This window comes from Peromyscus californicus, unplaced genomic scaffold, assembly GCF_007827085.1.
Source record: "Peromyscus californicus insignis strain IS unplaced genomic scaffold, ASM782708v3 Scaffold_10__1_contigs__length_136768540, whole genome shotgun sequence".
Taxonomy (NCBI): Eukaryota; Metazoa; Chordata; class Mammalia; order Rodentia; family Cricetidae; genus Peromyscus; species Peromyscus californicus.
The window spans coordinates 67,064,744-67,081,085 of NW_026294391.1; the positions used below are offsets into that span (position 1 = coordinate 67,064,744).

General features: G+C 36.6%; 1 protein-coding gene and 1 pseudogene across 1 annotated transcript in view; both read left to right on the forward strand.

Moving 5' to 3' along the window:
- LOC128108400 (uncharacterized) overlaps positions 1-16,342 on the forward strand; it is a 74,462-nt gene that overhangs the window by 37,022 nt on the left and 21,098 nt on the right. The gene's annotated exons all lie outside the window — the stretch shown is intronic.
- On the forward strand, positions 10,576-11,013 carry LOC128108408 (ubiquitin-conjugating enzyme E2 D2-like; annotated as a pseudogene).

Consider the following 16,342-nt stretch of genomic DNA (forward strand, 5'->3'; position numbering starts at 1 on the left):
ATGTTTACTTGCACAAGTTAATTGTAAACAGTCATTGTTCTGTTTTTTTTTTTTTTGTGTGTGTTTTTATTTTTATTTTTTTTTCCCCTTTTCTATTTTAATAAAAAGGAAAAAAAAGAAAAAGGTTATAACTAACAAAAGAAAAACTATATACAAAAGTACAATGACTATATACAATATATACAAGTAATAAATGTCTAAACAATGTCTAGTCCATTTGTATTTGACAAATTCAGAGAAAATAATTTCATTATCTATCCTATTTTGTTAAGTCCAAAATGTATCTAATTCACTTTCTATCCTAATTAATCTTCAACTATAACTAACTAACCTTCAACTATAACTAACTAATCTTCAACTCCCTCAGAGACCCAAGAAGGAAATAATATTAGCTAACAAAAATAAAAACAGAAAGTGCATGCAAGCAACTTCCAAAAAATTTGTGAGTTGACAGAAACAGCCAGCTGCCTGGACAGTCACCTGAGGTTTCTCCACAGTGTTGGGGCATCATCTTCAGCCTATAGGCTTAGCATATCTGACAGACTCATTTGTGAAGTAGGATGTACACAAGGTCGACAGTTCAACCTCACATTGGGTGAGAGCAGTCCATGTACCAGAAACACCTGAATTCCACTAGTGTCATGTCATGATTCAGGATTTTAAATTCTGGAAATTGTTGTTGATTTTTTAATTCAGCTGTCCATTCTTGGCTGTGTATATATGGCTTCTGCTACACTATCAATGCTGGACCCTCACTGGAACTCTTTTTGGTTATCCTGTGTCATAGAGATCCTGCAGCTTTGTAATCTGTAGGACCTGCCCCTTCAGGTGCTCCAGCAAAGCACAGATGAGGTGGATGTTGGAGTGGATTAACTCATAACCCTGGTTCTGGGCCTGGACAGCTGCAGAGTAGTTGCAGGGTTGGCCAGCATGCCAGCTCTCCTTTGTCCTCATTACCAGTGTGAGCTCTCCTGCATTGCTCTGGCTAGTTCACTCTTGAAGTGATGAGTAAGGGGCAGGGCCAGTTCTCCTGCTTTCAAGTTCTCAGGGTCTGTTCTCCCATACCTACACCTTCAGGTTAGTTCTACTGTGTTGCCTGGGCAAGGTGTAGGGGCCATTCTCCTGAGTGCTGCAGTTGATAAGGGTCAGTGACAGCACTCCAAATCTTATGACCTCAGGGCCAGCTCTCCCACCTGCATGATGGGGGGGAGGGCTACTCTTCCCCAACCATGCCACCACATGACAGATGAATAATGGGGACATCTCTTCCATGCTCACCACTTACAAAAATATTTTGAGTGATGTGTTAACACAAACCTGTAATCCCAACACTCCTGCTGAGGCAGTAGGATTTCAAGGGCAGCTTCAACTACATAGTGATAGCTTGTGTTAAAATAATTATTTTAAAAATTAATAATCTATAATGATAGTATATAAAAAAATATATATATATATTTGTTGTAGTAGCAAAAATGCAGAAATGAAGATCCATTCCTAGTGTTTTTCAATGTGATGGAAATCATTATCAATTGAAAATATAAGGTTATAACTTTAATATATTTTCTACAATTGCAATGATAACCAGAAAGAAAGCATATGTAGGACATATACAAAAGGAAGAAAGGAATGTCATTGAATATCACTATAACAAAGTGAATAAAAATAAAAATAAGGTTATAACTTTAATATATTTTCTACAATTGCAATGATAACCAGAAGGAAAGCATCTGTAGGACGTATACAAAAGGAAGAAAGGAATGTCATTGAATATCACTATAACAAAGTGAATAAAATTCAAAGGAAAGCAGGAAGAGAAGAACAAGACACAATACATGTAGAAAAAAACTAACAAATGTCAGTAGTAAGTCCTTCAACATCAGTAGTTACATTTAATTGGAATAAATTCTATAGTCAAAGGACAAATTGTCTGAACTCATTTTTAAAAATAACAGATTTGAACCATACTATGTCAATGCACATAGGATACACATGGATAGAAAATGGAGGGACAAAAAAAGTTTCCCTTGGAAATGGAAACTAATTGAAAGCACAGACACCCAAATTTGTATCAGAAAAAAGTAGAATTTAAATTAAAAATTGCTTTAAAAGCATAAGGGCAAGGTGAAGACACTTGTTACCAAGACTGATGACTGAACTACATCCCCAGGATCTATGTGGTAACAAGAGCACACTGACTCCCAATGTGCAGGTTTTCTTCTGACTACCTCATTCATACTATAGTACATGTGCCATTGTTTGTGTATGCCCACACAAGCATGAATGCATGCACAGACAAGCAAATGCAAAAACATACATTATTAAGTAATCATGGGAAATTATCTAGGATGGACCACTCAGTTTGCCACAAAATAAGATTCGGTGTATTTTAAAAGAATTAAAGTTTTAAAAGTATCTTTCCTTATAAAGGGAAGAAAAATAAAGATTTTTTTACAAATAATTAATTCAGAACCCTTAATTCATTTGATATCAAAAAGACTCTCAACACATTTTATTAAAAGAAATCTATGTGAATGTATCTTCTAAATCAAAAGAACAACAGAATTTTATTAAATTTGTTAAAATTTAAAGTCAATTTTGTTTTAAATTTAGCCATCCATAAACAAATTGAATATTAATGCACTATTTTCATCTCAATAGAGAAGGAGCATAGAATTAGAGACCAAAAAGTTTAAGGAAAAGTAAATTTATTCAGCATTCAAAAGCAGTATTTCAAAAGCTGGGAATGGAATTATAAACTGGAAGCTCCAAATGGTGGCTATTATCTGATGACGTACATAGAAATATATCTTTTTATCATGCAGAAACTTACAGATGACTCTAGTAAACATACCTTATTACAGCTAAGTCAATCTGAGGTTTCATTGTTTTTAAATCTGATTGAACTTATAAATCCCTAATGCAGCAAAAAATAAACTGTAGTATGTGATATTGTTATGAGTAAAGTGTTTATTCCTTCTATAATAGGTATCACGATAATACCTAGGGAACTTAAGGGACATATTAGGCAAGAAAAAAGACAAGGCTAGAATTTTATGTATAAAGTTTGTCTAGAGTATACATGTATAAAAGACTGACAAATATTTTTGATTAAAGATTATAGGCTTCCTATACTAAGAGCCTGTTGGATATAGATATGATAGGATGAAAGGGTAGATTATTGAATCTACTTTTAAAAAGCAGCAACTTGTTTAAAAATATTTTACATTGCTATGGATTTTAGTTTATTGATACAAATTTAGAGTTGGTTTTCTTATACTATATATAAATATTTCTACTCTCATTTAAGGTATTATGTTTATGTAACTCATTTAAATTGTAATGGATAATTAAGAAATACAGATTAATATTAGTCTTCTATGATAGTCAAATTATAGTCATGTTAAGTTCTCTAGGTATACATAGATATAATTCAATTATGTAGGTAATCTTCAAACCCTTCAAAGACCTACAGAATATGGCATTTAAAATGTTTTAAAAACTCAGACTTTCTGGACAATGAGACATGCCTGCTCCTGGCTGCAACAATTTACTTCAAAGAGGAAGATGGGCATTGAAGACACTCCATATGGAGTTTATCTTCTTCTTGACAAAAATAGCCATTTGGACAAGAAACTGTTCTTGCCTGGACTGCTTGACAAAATGTTGTATCTGGACATGCAGGACGCATAGGAAGGTGACCACTGAACATTGTAAGATGAGATAGTCCTTCAGGTTCCTGCTTCACAGAAGAAACTGCCAGACATTCTACAGGACACAGAAAAGAGCAAAATCAGAGAACATGGGGAACTCTAATTACTTGCTTGCTGCCCATAGCTTGCTCTGCCTGCTTTTATATATACTCCAGAACCATCTCTCTGGGTGGCACCTCCATTTTTATTAAGGAATTTTGTATTCATTTTACATACCAACCACAGCTCTCCCTATCAGCCCTCCTCCCACCCCTCCCATCTTCCCCCCCAACCCACGCCCAATCCCTCCTGCAATAAGGCAAGGTCTCCCATGGGGAGTCTGCAGAGCCTGATACATTCAGTAGAGGCATGTCCAAGCCCCTCCTCCTGCACCAAGGCTGTGCAAGGTGTCCAACCATAGGTAGTGGGCCAGCTCATGCACCAGGGTTGGATCCTGATCCTACTGCCAGGGGGCCCCTTAAGCAGATCGAGCTATACAACTGTCTCACTTATGCAAAGGGCCTAGTTCAGTTCCATAGAGGCTCCACAACTGTTGGTCTAAAGTTCATGAGTTTCCACTAGTTCGGTTTGGTTGTCTCTGTACATTTGCCCATCATGATCTTGATGCCATAGCACTCACTAAATCCCAGGGTTGAGGGAGTCATTGATGAATTAGGCTCTTGTTTCCAACTGGTTAGGAGAACTTTCAGAATGATATCAAAAGTGACTATAAACTCTGAACTTTACTATGAACTCTGACTTTAGAAATGATTTGTGTACTTCTTGTCTTGCTAATAGTTTAGCTAAGAAATCTCTTTTAGGTTCTAGCTATTACAAATAATGTTGCTATGAACATAGTTGAGCATCTATCAAGAAAATGCCCTATAGACATGCCTACAGACCAATTCTTTAGAGATATTTTCTTAATTAAGATTCCATCTTCCCCAGTGTCTCTCATTTGTGTCAAGTTAATAAAAAGAAAACTAAACAGCATAATCACATACACAAAAAATAAGTAAGATCAAAAATTAACAACTGAAATTTACCCTTTTAAGTACAGTTAAACAAGATAAACCTAAATCTAGAATAAAGGGCATGATCATTATTAACTGATGTTAATGAGTTTCGTTGCCAGTACCCACATAGGGCATCTCAAAACCCCAGCCATAAAAGTCCTAATTCTGTAAAATTCCTAGAGTAATGAAATTCACAAATATAAATTGAACCATGGGAACACAGCAAATAAAGGTGTTTGGTGGAGATAAATTTCAATTCTGCATTATTTAAAGCTTCTGATAGCTATTTAAAAGGAATGTAACAGTATTTATCACTAATTAACTGTATATGAAAATGGTTAAAATGATAGATTTTATTGTGATTTTTTTATTACAGTTGAATGAAAATTGCCCCATATAATTTGCTATGTAAACAATTTCAAAGCTATATTAATAGTTCAATAGATACCAAAATAGCATATGACAATATCAATTACTGATAACAACTCACAGCACAAGGAATGGAAGGGAATTTTCTTGATTTGATTAAAAAAATAGCCATAAATAAAACACATTTAGCATCCTAATTATTCTTGGAATAACTATTTCACTCTAAGGTCAAGAAGAAAGCTGTGCTATCTATTCTTATCATATATTCAATATTATACTTTATATTTTATTCCATGCTGTCAAGAAAAAAAGGTGAATAAATGGAGGGATTTTTATTCACAGATGTCCTGATTATCTTTATATAAAATTGATCCAAATGATTTTGAAAGTTATGTGTAATAAGAGAAGTGAGCAAGGTTGAAAGATTTAAAATTAATGTAAAAAAGTCATTTGTATTTTCTTATTTCAGCATGAAACAATCAGAAATTAAAATTCTAAAATGCCGTTTAAAATAGTATCCAAATATATTAAATGCTTGAATGAGCCAGCAAGACCATTTACTAGATAAGGGTGTTTACTGCCAAGCCTGATGACCTGTGTTTGATCCTCAAGTTCCACATGGCAGAGGGACAGAATGAACTGAAAGTTGTCACAAGCTTTGACACACTCATGATCACATGCATACATACACTCAAAATAATTAAAATGTAATAATTTTTAAATATTTTAACTCTTTGGAGATTACCATGAAAAAATATGTATAAAAAGTATATATCAGAAAATGAGAAATATTACTGAAGTATTTTAAAGTACATTTAGAGGAAAAAGCATGCCGTTATGTTAGTATTAAGACTATTTCTTCTTAAAATCATTTATAGTTGTCATTGTAATTCAAGAAAAAAAATTACTTACTTTAAAGTAGAAATTGGCAAACTGAATATAAACATCATATGAAATTGAAAAATATTTATAATAGCCAAACATATTTTTACAATATAGTAAAGTTTGATATCTACCACAACCTGATTTCAAAACTTTATATAAAACTAATAAATAAAGACAATGTGGTATTAATAGAGAACTGAAGATGTAGGTCAGTTGGTCAAGTGCTTGCTTAGTATACAAGAAGTACCCCCATTTGATCCCCAGAACTATGTAAACCAGGCATGGTTCTTTATAGTTGTCATTGCCTATAATCTCAGCATTTGGAGGCAGAGGAAGGAAGAACAAAAGTCAGCGTCATCCTCTACAGAGCAAGTTTAAGGCCAGCTTGAGATACATGCAGCCCTATGCTTGCATGCATGCACACACACACTCACACACCAAAGAAAAGAAACAGAAAAATAGGATAAAGTTTTGTAATAGTGGGCAGAACATATATTCTCTAAAATAATATAATCACAGCCCACAAACATACTGACCAATTGGATCATTGAAATAAAAAAATTCTTATTTTTGAGTGATAATAATTAAGAAAATTAAAACACAAACCACAGAAGAAAAAGTATTTGCAAATCATGTATTTAAATATGCTTATATCCAAAATACACAAAGAATTCTCAAAATTCAATGAATGAATAGAAAAATTATAAATAAACAAAAGATTTGACCTAATACGTGGTTATCAAAAACATTCAGGCAATAATCACAAAAAAATAATTTCCAACATCTTTCAGTCATTGTACCACTTACTAAACATGGTCAAAGTTTTAAAAAAAAAAAGCACTGAAAATTCAGACTGCTATTGAAAGCACAGAGTAACTGAAATATCCACACATCGCTGCTAGAAATGGAAATGCTGCAAATTATTTTAGAAAGCAGAAGTCAAACATATACTCTGTACATGATCCAGCCATTCCAGCTTGTGCAATTGTCCCAAAGAAATAAAATTATATGGCTGCACAAAGTCTTGTAAGACAAGAATCTGATGAGTATGATCTGTGAAAACCAGCTTCACCTTGATATAATATGCCTTAGGCAATGAAATAAGGCTCCCTTTGTGGCACTAAATTTGTGTTTCAATAAGATACCACATTGAAAGAATACTTGTATGATTTTTTTTGTTCTTAAAAATTTGACAGTTCATTATCCACAATGAAAGTATTATAGTGACTATGTAAAGAAAGAATATGCCCTTATAACAACATGCTAAGAGAGGAATTATGTCAGATCAATGTTAAAGAGGCTTTGAACTATTATTGAAGGTGTATCAAATAAATAATACAGTGTACTCCCACTTTTTATTTTTATTGTGGTGTGCTGTTTTAGTGGCCCTGAAATGTTTCTGAGCTGAAAGTGAGGTAAACAAATTAGAATTGTAATCTTTCTCTAATTGCTATCTAGTATAGTCTCAAAGACTAGAATTAGTCTTTGTATAAATTATATTATTTGATTTGTAACAAATGCTTGCATCATCCAGAAAATATTGAGTGCCTAGTATATAGTAAGTAATAAGAGGACAAAAATGATGAATGCCATCTCTCTCATCAAAAATTGATGAAATAGGTTTAGAGGACGAATATTTTTTTAATTAGCAAGGCAGTATAATATATGCTGCAATAGAGATGTGGAAAGAAGATCAGTTCTCCCTGGAGAGGACTGAAATAAGACAGCACTGAAGCTTAGAATTTACCCTGAAGGGGATGGAAAGTTACTGAAAACTTTTAAGCATCCACTTTGGTTGTGATTGATTTATGCTTAAAGGAGATCATTCTGCATAATAGTATTGAAGATAGATTTAACAGTGACAAAATTGACAGCATGTATGATCATTAAAAATATCGTAAGTGTTGTGATTCATGTCTATAATCCCACAACTCAGGAGGATGAGGGAGAAGGATTGGTGGAATGCAATTATGGTTCTAGCCATTAGGGAAACTGAAGAATTATGAGTTTGAAGTAAGGCCAGCCTGGACTACATAGACAATTTAACAATATTCTGACTTAAAAATATATAATTGGATCCAGGTGGCAAATGATTCTATTTTAACTGAAGTGAGCCACATTGAAGATGAAATACTGTTGTATATAGAAATGTATATTCCACAGACATGATCACAAAAAGGATCTGGAGGGCATGACCACATTTTCTCCTTTAGAGAACTCAAATAAAATTGGTGCTCTTAGTATCCTGCCCAATAAAAAAGATTAGAATTGATGTCTTCCAATTTTTTGATAATAATTTCAATCTCATCCTTATCAGAAAAAAGAAAATTCTGGAAGCTAAATTCAAAAACTTGCAATGTTATATATGTTTCTTTAAAATTTAACATTTATGACAATAATATGAATAGTTCATTCATAAGTGCAGAAACTATGTTCACAGATCATATAATAAGAAATTTGGAGAAGTTCCTTTCAGTGAGTTAGATGTTTTTATCTTAATAGTAGAAGACCCACTCTGACAGCCATATCCTTTCCTTTGTAAAGTATTGTCAAAGTAGTGCTCTCCTAAATCAGTTGGATAGATATTAGATGAATAGTTCTGCAAGAAAAAAAGTAGATTTTCATAACTAAAGAATATCCAGTAGAAGTGGAACTGTGACCCAATATGTGTACTATAACAACAAAACTTACAAATTATTTTATTAAATTACTACACTCAATTCACCAAAATGAATTGATACACCTAACACGCCAATGTAGCTGGAGATTTCTCCAGTCCCACAGGGGCCCACAGCCACTCAGACCCAAGTAAACACACAGAGACTTATATTGCTTATAAACTGTATGGCCGTGGCAAGCTTCTTGCTATCTAGTTCTTATATCTTAAATTAACCCATTTCTATTAATCTATAAGTTGCCACGTGGCTTGTTGCTTACCAGTACTTTATATCTTACTTCTCATGGTGGCAGCAGCAGCTGGGAGCGTCTCCTGACTCAGCATTCTACTTCCCAGAATTCTCCTCTCTGCTTATTCCGCCTATCCTATACTTCCTGCCTGGCTACTGGCCAATCAGCATTTTATTTATCAATCAATCAGAACAACACATTCACAGCATAGAGAAAGACATCCCCAGCACACCAACATATTTTATGGTAATTATTTGGCTTTACATTTCTACACATATAATCAATAGCTATATTGGAAACCCTGAAGGAAATATGGTGTTGTGTGGCTATTTTTGTTATTGGAACAATCATTCCAGACAAACAAAACTGTTTCTATAAGAACAACTAAAGCCCATAAATGCAGGATAGAAATAGGGTTTGTAGCTAGAGTTTTCCTGCCTGGTCCACAGTCAGGACAAATCTCTCTCACCCGCCAGTCCCACAGCTGCTCAGACCCAACCAAGTAAACACAGAGACTTATATTGCTTACAAACTGTATGGCTGTACCAGGCTTCTTGCTAACTGTTCTTATATCTTAAATTTATCCATTTCTATAAATCTATACCTTGCCACATGGCTCATGGCTTACCAGCATCTTCGCTTGTCATGGTGGCAGCTGGCAGTGTCTCCTCCCACCTTCCTGTTCTCTCAATTCTCCTCTCTGTTAGTCCCGCCTATACTTCCTGCCTGGCCACTGGCCAATCAGTGTTTTATTTACTAACCAATCAGAGCAACACTTTGCCATACAAAACATCCCATAGCAAGGGTTAGTATTTTCCTTCTTTCTTTATTCTTTCACTATCCTGTTCAGTGGGGCACTCTTAGAAAATTAAAATGGTTAGTTTAAATTAATTTTGAAATCTTCAGGATAATAACTACCAGAACATTACCAAGATATATAAATATTAAACTTGCTAAATTATTTAAATTAGAGAATATCATTGGGAATGCACATGGAGGTAAGAGTCTATGTGACTTAAACATATAGTGTAGAGAGAGATTATGATACACTCATTATAATGGAGAGAGAACTCATTGAATTGACCTTATTTATTCTGGTAACTGGATGAAGGGGTGCATTGTGTCCAGAGAATAAGCACTGAGTGAGGCCTATAGGCAAGAGTGCCTTATGCCATTTTCCACTGTTATAATAATATTCAACACCTGCACCCATATTCCCCCTGATGCTGACCCCACATTCCCCTCACCTCTATGGTACATGCACTGTGCCAGGTCCTCACATCCTCTGTGGCCTCACAATGGACCATTGCCAGTTACTCAGGCACTGGAGGTGGACAACTGGAGTCAGGGTCATTAGCAGGAGCTCTGGCCCCTCTGAGCAGCAGTGTTTTCCAGCAGTTGGGTGGCCTGCAGGCATCACAGCCTCTGCACAACAGTGGATTCTCTAGCTCTGGACAGCACATCAACTAAGACACCAAGATGCAGGAATCTTCAGGTACAGTTGAGAAGCTGATGTCTCTAGCCTTTAGCCCTCTCTCTACCCTATCCACCTTCCTTGGGAACCCAGTCGAACCCTCACTGCAACCCAGCCATCACCCTAACCATGTGCCACCCTGGGTTCTCATAGCTATTTAAGCCCTAGTATCACCAAAGCCATCTACCATTTGCCAGACCCGGTAAAAAGGACTGTACATCACATCTGGGGGACCATGGCTTTCAAGCATATCCAAAAAGAGCTCTTGGACATGGTTCGCGATCCTCCAGCCCAGTGCTCTGCAGGCCCTGTGAAGGAAGATCTGTTTCATTGGCAAGCAACCATAATGGGGCCTGAAGACAGCCCATACCAGTGAGGGATCTTTTTCCTGGCCATCCATTTCCCATCAGATTACCCATTCAAACCACCCAAGATCACCACACGAATTTACCATCCAAATATCAAGGAGAAGGGAAGCATATGTCATGACATCCTTCAATCTGAGTAGTCACCAGTACTGACAATTTCTAACGTTCTCCTGTCTATCTGCTCCCTCTTATGTGATCTGAACCTGGATGATCCATTGGTTCCTGAGATTGCAAAAGTATACCGCAAGGACAAGGAAAAATATGATAGACACACTAGAGAGTGGACTGAAAAATTTGCTATGTGATTTCAACGTGTAATCCTGTGGCCACAATAATAAAAGCAATGCTGGTGATTCAGTTAATTGGTTGTCTTTTACTTATTTTCTGTGGGGTGAAACTTTCCTCATTCTTTTGAGCACATATTGCACATCTTTCAAACAGGCAAAAGTAGAAAGGGGAGAGAAAATGGCATATAGAGGCGGTGGTGGGTGGTGGAGGGAAAGGATGGGGAAGGGGGTTGGTGGAAGATAGGGAGCAGGATCGAGGTGATATGGGAAAGAGTTTTGTGGGGAAACGTGTAAGACCAGTTTCAGTTATATTTGACTAAAACATTTCCTTATTGATTCAGGATTGGCGAACACAGAAGAACAAAATGATGACTTTAGTTGACAAAATCAGTTTAACCAACCAATGAGGGAAACATTGTGAGACATAATCTCACTACAGATCTCATACTGGCCTTGCTCTCATAAGCTATGCATGCTCACATCAAATAACCCATCTTCATGCCTCAGTCTCCCGACTTCTGAGATTGCAGGCATGAACCACAGTGCCCAGACCCACTGGGAAGATATTTTGACATTTTTTTTTTCATAAAAGCATTTAAATAGCACATTTTGTTGTTGTCATTGTTTCTTTTTTGAAATTCCTTGCATAATTTAGTTCCTCTCTGTTGACAAAGAATAATGACAAATAGATTGTAGAAGTAAAACTGGATTAGAGATTACCAAAAAAAATGCAGATATATTATCCTTAAAACATCTCTGATCTAGTTCTATAAATACTTTGTAAAAGTAATATATTTATATGAAATAATTGATCAGTAAGGATCAAAAAATGTTCCGAATATTTTTTTAAAATAGTATTTATTATTTTAAAAATGTATACATTATCTACCAGAGTCACCAAAAAAATGTGAAAGAAAATTTCAAACATATATACAATGTGGTTTGATTATATCCACCACCAGTAGCTCTTTCCATGTCTGTGAGAATTCTTCCAACATGTCTTCCTCCCAACTTCATGCTGTCATCTTTTTAATAGCCCACTGAGTCCAATTAGTACTGCTCATATGCACATGGGTGTAGGACTATCCAGTAGGGCATGGGCAACCTTTCAGCAGTCACAGCCCCAAGAATTACAACCTTAGCATTCAATATATGCCACTAATTACTCAGCTAGGTCTGGGGCCTTGGAAACTCCTCCTTAGTCCATGTTGGAATTTTAACTGGATTAATCTTGTGCAGGTTTCTGGCAGGCAACAACAGCCGCTGTGAGGTCATGTATACAATGGCCATGTCATATTGAGAATACAACATTTCTCAACTGTCCTCCCTATCCTCCAATTTTTATATTCTGCCCCCTATTCTGAGAGATTCCCTGAGCTTTGGTTGGGAGGATATTGACCCGGCTTTGGCTAAAAACTCACAGTCATATATTCTCAGCATTTTTATTATGAATCTCTGCATAAACCTCTACCCACTCCAAAAAAAGAAGAAGATATTTCTCTGACAAAAGTTGAGAGCAGCAGCCGGGTGGTGGTGGCACATGCCCTTAATCCCAGCACTCCAGGAGAATCTCTATGAGTTTGAGACCAGCTTGATCTACAAAGTGAGTTCCAGGACAGGCTCCAAAGCTACACAGGGAAAGCCTGTCTTGAAAAACCAAAAAAAAAAAAAAAAAGTTAAGCACAGCACAAGTATATGCAAGTATATGCATATAACCGCATATTTAGAAGACAGTTTGGCAACCTGACCATTTAGTACAACAACAGTAGTTTTTTCCTCCTTAGGACCTATGACCTCCCCAGACATGGGTTTTTGACAAGGTTTATGAGAATCTCTCATGAGGCAGGCCACAAAGCCAACCAAAAAGTGGTTGGTTACTATCACAGCCACCATACTACTGTTGCACCAGTGAGCACATTTTGCCTCACAGGTCAATATTGTAGCCTCCCATGTCCAGTGAAAGTAAAATCATTAATGTCTTTTCTCCCCGAGTAGCTGACTGCCTAACACCTTCCAGCAGTATTGAATCTAGCTAACACATACAGAGTTACCTTTCCAGTTTGAGATTGATATCTGTAGGCCAGTGGGAAGATACCTAAAAATGAGTCTGTACAGTCCTAGTAGAGACAGGCAGAGTGAGGGGTGTGCCTGGATTAGAGATAAAGATCTTTATTAGTCATGACCCTGCAGGTAGAATGAGTTTCACCCATGTCAGTTCCCCTCACCACCTCTAAGTTCAGGAGAGTAGACCAGATGAATACTGCACTCACTGTTTTTGTGCTGCAGTTGAGAAGCCAGTGTTCTTTAGGGGCTGCTGCCAGGCCTGCCCAAACTTTGATCCAGTGGTATACTTTCTTATTAACCTACTCAGGCAAAAACTTCTTCTCTACACAGGAGGAACCGCTATCTTCCAAAATATTTTTTTCATTTATTTAATTATTTATTCTTCTCTCACATATTACATCCCAACTGTAGTTTCCCCTCCCTCCTCTCTTCCCAGTCCCTGCCCTCCCCTCTCCCCCAGATCCACTCCTCCTCCTTTCCCTTCAGAGAAGGTCAGGACTCCCAGGGATATGAACCAAACGTAGCATATCAAGTTATGACTAGGCACAAGCCCTTGTATCAAGGGAGGACAGGGGAATCCAGTAGGAGGAAAAGGGTCCCAAAAGCAGGCAAATATACATTTTAATGCTGTTTTAAAAAGAAATAAAGAATATATTCAATATGACTCATACCTTTTAAGAATTTCACTTTATAAACCCCAACACAAGTTTTGCATTTATTTTCAGTTTTTGTTTACATTTAATAATATTATTCAATAAAATCACATTATTAAAGATCACTTAGTATGCCTGTAAGAACATTTATATTTTAAAGTTTAAAAATCAATAGTCCAGCCGAGCGGTGGTGGCGCACGCCTTTAATCCCAGAACTTGGGAGGCAGAGCCAGGCGGATCTCTGTGAGTTCGAGGCCAGCCTGGGCTACCAAGTGAGTTCCAGGAAAGGCGCAAAGCTACACAGAGAAACCCTGTCTTGAAAAAAAAATCAATAGTCCAAGAAAATACTATTAGAAAGTATACATAAATCCCAGGGAGAATTGCAGTCTGATGGTGTTATATGCTTGCATCTACCTGGGCACAGAAGAAAAATTTTCATGAAAATGTTAGTGTTTACGGAAAATTCCTAATTCTATTAGAATTTGTACACCTATGGATGAACCCTCAGTGTAATAAACAAATTTCTATCATATTGACATTTATTCCAGCTTTAGAAGTCCCTATACCCTTTAACAGTCACAACACTGTTTAAAATTTCAAAGATTCTTCTGAGACTTAAGGTAGTCTCTTAACTGTGATCTCTTATAAAGTTATAAAAATAAGTTACATATTTCATTTTATAAAGGCACAGATTAAATACCCCCATTCCAAAAGGGAAGAATGGAGACAATGCAAAGAAAGACTAGAGAAAAGAAAGACAAAAAACTAGCAGGAAAATTATCCAATGATGGAGTGCCATGTTCAGCATCTGGAGCACATCATGTATTTGTCTAGGCTCAGATGTGTTCCAGTAGCTGTGCCCTTCCATCTCTGCCACCTAGGTAAAGCCAGCTCTACTCCTACTTGCTTCTTTCAGCATGCCTGCAGCTTTCTTTAGCATATATCCCATGAGCCTGGTATCTTCAGCATCCTGGGGTCTCTGTTGGAACTTAGGCTTCACATTTACCACTTCACCCAGTGTCCTCCTTGCAGGGAATCCAACAATATCACATACCTCCTGGCATCACGACTTTCCATATCCTTGGTAAAAGCCTTGATGACCCACTCACTCATACTTTTTATGTCTGTAAAACAGGTACCTATAGATGATGCTGCCAAACTCTACTGTCAGCTCAAGATATAGTCTAGCCCCTTGTTGTAGGTGATGTTGTCTGAACCTGAAAAAAAAAGTACTTCTCTAAGCAGTTATTTTTGAGCAAGGTACTCCTTCAGTAGTATTCTTAATTCAAGCCTGTTCCTTTAAATGAATTTGCATTTCTATAAGTTGAAAGCTTCAAGAGGTGAGGTCTTACACTCTTTCCTATTTCAGTACAGAGTTCTACCCACACTCTTTGTCTCTGTCCCCTGCCCCCTCCTATGTGCATGTGAAATGGGGTTTCACTCTGTAGCTCTGGCTATCCTGGAACTCACTATGTAGGTCAGTCTGGCCTAGAACTCACAGAGGTCCATCTACCTATCTTTGGTTCTTGAGTGCTGCTGGAATTAAAGGCTTACACCAGCACACTCTGGATAGGTTTATCCTTATGGTTCCAATCAGTGTAACAATTAAAATTTCTTTCACTTCTGCCTTGTCAGAAACTTTAAATGTGTTCATATACCTTTACTCACTAAACTGCACAAATACGTTTCTCATTTTTGTGCCTTACTTATGACCTTTTCTCACAGTAGACCTGTATAAACAGCAGTCATGCCATAGCCTGAATGCTATCCCATCTTTAAATTTCCTCTGCCAAACAAATTAATCCATTACCTTTCAAGGCATAGGTAGAATGGAGCCAGATACTTGGCTAAAATGTTAACTGAATGGCCTCTCTTACAGTTCCTGAGAGAGTCCTTCTTCCTTCTGAAACCTCATGAGCTGAGTGAGCCTCCGCTATCCATGTTTCTCTTGGTATTCTGGTATTCTGAACTCCCACCAGAATGCCCCATGACGTTCTGTTTATAGCGTTGTAGGGTTTCTCTAGCACGCAACCAAGCTCTTCCATATTCCTCAAACAGAACATTTCCAAAGGCCTACAGACAACGTGGTCAAGTTTAGCACAGCAACATCCCCATTCCTTAAAATCGTGTTTCTGTATGAGTTGGTTTTCTCATTGCTAAGACCAAGTATATGACAAGAAGCAAGTGAAAGGAGGAGCACTTCATTTTGGGAACAGTTTAGAAGTCCATCATGGCTGAGAGTCATGGCAGTAGGAATATGTGATATCTGACATGGTGCATGTCAGGAGTCAGAACAGACAAAGAATGTCTGTATCACAAATCTAAGCCCTTCCCCAGAAACTCACTTCATCAAGCCAATCTTCACCCATAAGTGGCCACTAGTCACAAATGTCAAATACTAGAAATTGAAAAAGAAAATAAGAATTTCAATTTGATCTAGTTTTCTGTTTACATGGTTTCAAGAAAATAATTTAAACTTCTATTTCATTTTTTGTGCATTTTGAAAATTTTAATAAAATCTTGATATTAGGATATGTGACTGTAAAATATGAATAAAATTTCTATCCTCTTTACTATAGATCATTGATTTAATAGAAAACCCTGTAAAGAATATGTAAGGGGTTAAATGC